This window comes from Octopus sinensis, linkage group LG8, assembly GCF_006345805.1.
Source record: "Octopus sinensis linkage group LG8, ASM634580v1, whole genome shotgun sequence".
NCBI lineage: Eukaryota > Metazoa > Mollusca > Cephalopoda > Octopoda > Octopodidae > Octopus > Octopus sinensis.
The window spans coordinates 29,171,485-29,177,879 of record NC_043004.1 but is presented as its reverse complement, the minus strand read 5'-3'; the positions used below and the strand labels follow the sequence as shown (position 1 = coordinate 29,177,879).

The 6,395-nt window shown below is 34.3% G+C and overlaps 1 protein-coding gene across 1 annotated transcript in view; it reads right to left on the bottom strand.

Moving 5' to 3' along the window:
- The window catches only part of LOC115214994 (protein split ends-like), a 184,620-nt gene that overhangs the window by 20,199 nt on the left and 158,026 nt on the right, over positions 1-6,395 (bottom strand). The window lies entirely within an intron of this gene.

Sequence of the window (6,395 nt, the reverse complement as noted above, 5' to 3'; positions counted from 1 at the left end):
TACATACATACATACATACAGATATGTGCATATATGTGAGTGTGCATGTAGGCATATATGTATATATATATATATATATATGCACACAGATATATATATACACACGCATATTATTATTATTATTATTTGAAATAATTTGATTCGGCGCCAAGCGACTTAAAGGTACCCAACCCGTTCGGTAATCTTTCGTGCCTTTATCTTTCGTTTGTCCGCTCACACGAATAGATATATATATATACACGTGCGTACTTGTACACATACCGATATATCATACATATAATAATTTATAAATAGCTACTCGCACAAACACACACTCAAATGTGTTTATATCTACATAGCTATACATCTATGAATGTTTATGTATATACGAAAAAATATACACATATATAATTACGTATATAAATGTGTGTATATATATAAGCATGTTCATATGGATGCATGTGTATGTATATATATATATATATATAACGCATATAAATGTATACACATACATGTACATATGCATATGTTTATGCATCTATCAATCTATCTAAATCTATATGTATATCTCTAGCTCTATGCATAAGCATACATACACATATAACTATATAAACATGAATAAATTCAAACCTAGATAATACATACATGTGTATGTGGGTGTATACACATGCACACACATGTACATGTATATATATGCATACATACATACAATATATATATATGATATATTGTAATATATATATATATATATATATATATGTATAATTATATATATATAGATATATATATATATATATATATATATATATATATATATATATATATATATATATATATATATAGATATTTATTTATTCTTTTTACTCGGTTCAGTCTTGACTGCGACCATGCTGGAGCACGGCCTTTTCTCGAACTAATTGATCTCAGGACTATTTATTGTTAGCCTAGTACTTATTCCATCGGTCTCTTATGGCAAACCGCTAACTTACGTGAACGTAAATACAACAGCTTCGGTTGTCAAGCGATGGTGGGAGAATAAACACAGATAGATAAATACACACACACATATATCTACATATATACATACATAAATACACACACACACACACACACACACACACATACACACACACACACACACACACACACACACATATATATATATATATATATATACATAAGTTAAAAAAGACATAATAAACGGCACACTGGGCCGACCAAAGCCTTGTGAGTAGATTTGGTAGACAGAAACTGAAAGAAGCCCGTTGTGTATATCTGTGTATGTGTATGTGTTTGTCCCCCACCATCTTACGTTCCTGTAACTTAGCGGTTCGGTAAAAAAATTCCCATAGAATAAGTACTAGGGTTACAAGAAATAAGTCCTAGGATCGGTTCGATCGACTAAAGGCGGAGATGCAGCATGGCCGCAGTCAAATGACTGAAACAAGTAAAAAAATAAAAGAATAAAGAATATATTCTTTCATGCTTAGATTTGTTTCAGTCATTTGACTGTGGTCATACTCGAGCTCCGCCTATATATATATATATATATATATATATATATATATATATGTATATATGTGTGTCGTTGTATGGTGTGTGAGTGATGTGGTGTATGTATGTATATGTCTATATGTACATATATGTATATATGTATATATATTTACATACATATATGTATGTATGTATATATATATATATATATATATATATATATATACATGATACATGTTATATTAAGTAAAATGGATTAATCGTTCACAAAACGCACCAACGACGTAGGCCGCCGACATATCTCAATACAGTGAAAGATTAAACTAAGATTGTTAGTGTCTCATAAACGATGTGTAATATCTTTCCTCGTGCATGTATTCATCTATGTACACGCACACAGACACAATACACACTTATATGCATATGAATGCGTGTGTGTGCGGGCGTTCTAGTTTAAACATAAATATATTATGCTATATAATTCACATTCATAATGTAAGATAAATACACATATATATATTTAATATATGTATACAAATGTGAATGCGGTAAGCTGACAGAGAAAATGCTGAGCGTTATTTCTTCCGCTTTGTCTCAATCATTTTGACACTGCAGTCGATTAAACCTTTCAGTCTTCAATTAAGAATTGACAATTTTCCATAATTCACAGGTTTTGTAAATATTTCATAACCAGTACAACATATATTTGCTAAATTTAGAAAGGTAATATATTTTCTTCTTCATCAGATGTAGATAAAGAGAAGGACATATGTATTTGCTAAACATGTTAAATAACGATAATTATCAGTTTCACACCTACTTTGACTACTTTCTGGGCTAACACAAACCCTTAACTCAAGCACACTTCTTCTGCGAAGACTATGCGAAGCAAATACATAATTCACTTAAATACGGACATTTAACCTACAGAGACATAGCACATCGCAATGTATATATATATATATATATATTATATATATTATATATATAATATTGGGTCATCTCATAAATGATACGGTGTTTTCAATTGCATAACTAAAAGTCGGTGTGAGACGCGATAAACTACCTGCATCAGCTTGCTGTTAAAACAGGCAGTAATTTTACCATGTGTTTAGTATTAGAGCAAGTTTTGAAGAGTGCAGTTCGATTTTAACAGTTATTGTTTCGAAGCTATAATGGAAGTAATAAAAGAGCATATTGGGCATATTTTGCTTTGAGTTAAAAAAAGACAACAATGCAACAGAATGTGCGAGGAATATTAACGCAGTATAAGGGAATCAGACAATAAGTGTAAGCCCAGTGTCAAGGGTGGATCCAGAAATTCCGAGCCGGAAAATACAGTCTAGAAGACGAGCCACATCCTGGAAGATGTACAGAGCTCGACGTCCTGCAAACTCTCGTGGAACAAAATTCGATCGTAACTGTTGAGGAACTAGCAGGGAAGCTTGGATTTGGTCTTTCAACCATTCATCGCAAAAGTCAGCAAATTGGGACAATGGATTCTTCACAAACGTTCCGAGCCTAATCGCGCACAGTCTAATTGCAGCTCTTGTCTGCTGTCACGTCTCACGAATGGACCTTTTTGGACTGAATAATGACTGATGACGAGAAATCAGTTCTCTATAAAAATGTCAAGCGCCGAAGACAATGGGTAAAGAAAGGAGAAACACCGGCACCCCAGGCTGAAGAAGGTATTCAACAGATTATGTGAATTCTGTAGACAAGATCAGAACAATACTGGAGGAGTATTTTTCTTCACGGACAAGGGAATTTTGGAAGTAGGGACTTCCAAGTCTGCCAGATGGATGGGAGAGCATTGTAGAAAATGAAGGATTGTATATTTTAGATTAAATAAAAACTTTGCTTGTCTTAATTTTGAAAATAAAAGAAGTATTAAAAAAAAACGCATTATTTATGGGATGACCCAACATATATATACACACACGCCTCTGCACACACAACATATATGTGTGGATGTGTGAAGGTTATTTCAGTATTTTAATATTTCAATAGTAATTTGGACCATCGTCTAAGATTTAGAGGTCATTATGTCAGAAAAATATTTTATATTAGTTGCAATAAGAGATGAATATTATGTCAAATTTTATTTCTACTAATTTTACAATATTTCCAAAACTTTAAAAGAATATTAATATACAAACTGTATCAGAGGAGACACTTTTTAAAGTGTTATGAACAGCTGGAAAGACTTAAGTTCTCTCTTCCAGTATCAAGAGATTGCATCAAACTGATATCATTAATGTATCCAGGTTAGTTTTATATTCATTTAATTCATATCAAAGTTTCGATTTTAGTTTTACAATAGCCAAACTTTTAATATGATTCTTATGAGCCTGTAGATCCAATAACAAAATACGTACTATTTGAAACTGAGTTGCTAAAACACACTATGCTTAATAAATTTAATACTCATTTAATAAATCACAGACTATAAGTTCTAAATCTCAGTATAAATATAGACCACCACCAGTACCAGTTGAAACCGGAGTTGGTTTGTTCATATCTATATAGTTAGAGGCTTGGCAAAAGTGACCGGTAGAATAAGTAAGTACAAAATTTTAGAATACGTAATGAGGTTGATCTACTCTGCTAAATCATTCCAGGCGAGGCCCCAACATGGTTACACTTAAACAGCGACAGAAACAAGTCAAATAAATCGACCACATTATTTAATTTAAGTTTGGTTATTCAATCAGCCTCTTTTGTTGAACCACTCAGTTACGTAGTTGTCAAATGGTGTTGATAGCGGTTGGGTGAAGTGCATATGTATTGAGATTTGGAACACATTCTATGGTTCATCAGACGGGTATTAAAATTATTCGACATACGTGGATTTTTAACACCTGAAAGTTTCAAATAATAGCTATGGTGATGTATGGGGGGTGTAGGCTCATAAAAATAAGATATGTAAATATATATATTCATGTGTGCGTGTGAGTGTATATGAATGTGTGTGTGTGTGTGTGTGTGCGTGCGTGCGTGTTTTGATTGTTAATGTTTGTTTCTATGTTCGGTTATAATAAACACAGTTTTACATCCATGTGATAGGTTACTCTATACTGTTGTAGAATAGTCCGACGATGACTTAAATGGCCGAAACTTCGAAGTCACTGTCGATAATATTCTTGTTTAAGAATAAATACACGCACACACACACACATATCTATCCATTTTTTTTACATGTCTTTATATATATATTATCTTCTATTCTTTTACTCTCTTACTTGTTTCAGTCTTTTGACTACGGCCAAGCTGGAGCACCGCCTTTAGTCGAATAAATCGACACCAGGCCTAATTTTTGTTTAAGCCTAGTATTTATTCTATTGGTCTCTTTTGCTGAACCGCTAGGTTACGGGGACGTAAACAGACCAACACCGGTTGTCAAGCGATGAAAGGGGGACAAACATAGATACATATACATAAATGTATACATATGTACGACGGGGTTCTTTCAGTTTCCGTCTACCATATCCACTCATAAGGCTTTGGTCGTCCCGAGGCTACAATAGACGACACTTGCCCAAGGTGCCACGCAGTGGGACTGATCCCAGGACCATTTGGTTGACAAGAAAGCTTCTTACCATACAGCCACGTGTGTATGTATATTCTTATTTAAACATGTGGCCGCGCAATGGCCCAGTGTTTAGGATTCCCAGACCGGGTGTTGCGAGCATTTATGGAGTGAAAACACCTAAAGCTCCACGTAGCTCCGGCAGGGGATGGTGACGCACCCTGCTGTATTCTTTCACTACTACTCTCACTCTTTCTTCCTGTTTCTGTTGTACCTGTATTTCAAAGGGTAGCCTTGTCACACTCTGAGTCACGCTGAATTTTTCCGAGAAATACGTTAAGGGTACACGTGTCTGTGAAGTGCTCAGCCACTTGCACCTTATTTCATGAGCAGGCTGTTCTGTTGACTGGATCAGCTGGAACCTTCGTCGTCGTAAACGACGGAGTGCCACGTCATTTATACATACATACATACATACATACATACATACATACATATATACATACATACATACATATATACATACATACATACATAAAAACATACATACATACATACATGAATACATACATGTTTATGCACATATATAGACACATAATATACAATATTATGTCCCCCACCACCGCTACACAGCCGGTATTGGTTTGTTTATGTTCACACAACTTGACGGTTCGGCAAAACAAAAGTACCAGGCTTAAACAAAAATCTACTAGGATTGTTTCATTCGATAAAAGTTCCTGAAAGTATTACCCTAGCATTGCTGCAACTGTTTGACTGGAGCAAATTGATGATAAAAGATACATGTGCGTATGCGTGTGTGTGTGTATGTGTGTGTGTGTGTATCTATGTGTGTGTGTGTGTGTGTCTGTGTGTCTGTGTCTGCCTCTGTGTCTGTGTGTTTATACACTCATGTGCATCATAAGTGTGTTATGGTTTAAGTATGTTATGCGAACTGTTAGGCTTCACTGTTCATTTTGCTCTACAAAGTTAACTCACATCTTTGCTAAGAAGCTACCCATTCATACATTTTTCAAACATTAATCAACTAAAGAGATAAATAAACGAAAAACAATAGCGGGAATTTAAGTTCAATGATTACCAATACATCATAGAAACTTTATATGAATCTTGCATGCTAACAATAGAACTTATCATTCGATATCAGTAAACATGAGTACCTATCTATCTGTATCTTTCTCTTGTGTGGTATGATGTTTTCTTCGCAACCACACGGTTTCGAGTTCAGTTCCACTGTATGAAACCTTGGTAGACGGAAACTGAAAGAAGCCCGTCATATATATATATCTTTATATATATAAAACTGAGAATATGTGTCTGTCTGTCTGTCTGCCTGTCTGTGTGTTTCCCTAAAACTTGAGAACTACACAAC